Source organism: Clinocottus analis, unplaced genomic scaffold (assembly GCF_023055335.1).
Source record: "Clinocottus analis isolate CAN_PGR_092001 unplaced genomic scaffold, fCliAna1.0.p SCAF_14, whole genome shotgun sequence".
In the NCBI taxonomy this organism is placed as follows: domain Eukaryota; kingdom Metazoa; phylum Chordata; class Actinopteri; order Perciformes; family Cottidae; genus Clinocottus; species Clinocottus analis.
Window position 1 is genome coordinate 352,501 of NW_027175865.1, and position 1,129 is coordinate 353,629.

General features: G+C 54.0%; 1 protein-coding gene across 1 annotated transcript in view; it reads right to left on the reverse strand.

Moving 5' to 3' along the window:
- The window catches only part of LOC137784551 (zinc fingers and homeoboxes protein 2-like), a 77,880-nt gene extending 76,965 nt beyond the window's left edge, over positions 1-915 (reverse strand). The window contains exon 1 of the mRNA XM_068575323.1: positions 783-915. The gene's annotated coding sequence lies outside the window, so the exon portion shown is untranslated. The remainder of the gene's footprint in view (positions 1-782) is intronic.
- Positions 916-1,129: the final 214 nt, after the last annotated feature.

Below are 1,129 nucleotides of genomic sequence, written 5' to 3' on the forward strand. Positions count from 1 at the left end.
TAACCCCCCCCACACAACCACCACGAGGAGGAAACCCCCCTCAAAAACGCCGTTTTTTGGGGGGGGATTCCTCGCAAAAGGGGGGTTTAATTCAGATTATAGAAGAAGAATATCAAGGAGGAAGGGGGAGAGAGAGCCAGCCAAAATAAATACGTTTCCCCCCCGACGTGGAAGCTCCGTGCTGCCGCGTGAGGAGAGGGGCAGAGCGGCCACGGCGCGGAGCTTCACCCGGGGAGGGGTAGCGGCTGTTAAGTACACTTTCACCGGGGTTGGAGGAGGAGGTGGAGGGGGGGGTGCAGAGCAAAAGTTGGCGAACCATTAAAAAATAAATAAAAACAACTATCTGACAACTGTACACACACCGAGAGAGGGAGAGAGCAGCCCGGTAAAGTTACCTGACGGCCAGGTGTGTGAACTGGGTTAACCCGCGTGTGGAGGGTTGTTGTTTTTTTTCTTCCTTGCGGGGTGATAAGCAAGGTGATTCCCCGTGATGGTGGTGGAGGAGTGCGGGGGGTCGCACGCACGGACGGACGGATGGTCGGTCGGTCGCAGGCAAGACTAGCCGCCGAGGCTGCCTCCTGCCCGGGCAGGAGGCAGCCTCGGCGGCTAGTCTTGCCTGCAGTTAACAACTTCACTTTTGCGGTCCACTTTCGGATGAAAATGCACTCCCCCCCCTACACACACACACACACACACACACACACTCCCCCCCCCACACACACACCACCGGGAGTTTAAATGCATAAGAAGTTTCCCCCCCACCCCCGGCTCGCGTCCCCTACCTGTGTGCGGGCTCCGCGGCTGCAGGCTGCGGGCTGTGCGTCGGTTATTCCCAGAGATCCAGCGTGGTGCGGGGCGGTGCGGGGCGCATATATATCTGGGTACAGTAAGGACTGTAGCATAGCTAACCTAAAGACAACAGTAGAGAGGAGAGAGGAGGAAAAAAAAAAGAGAAAAAAACCCTCCTCGTTGCTCATAGGGGGGATCGACGACAAAAACCACATGATCTTATACGTCAGCATATATTTGCATAGGATGCCAAAAAAAAAAAGAAAAGAAGAAGACATTCATGTGTTGGTGTCAAGTGGTGACGTGAAATAAAATAATGCACAGAAAAGTTTGTTTTTTG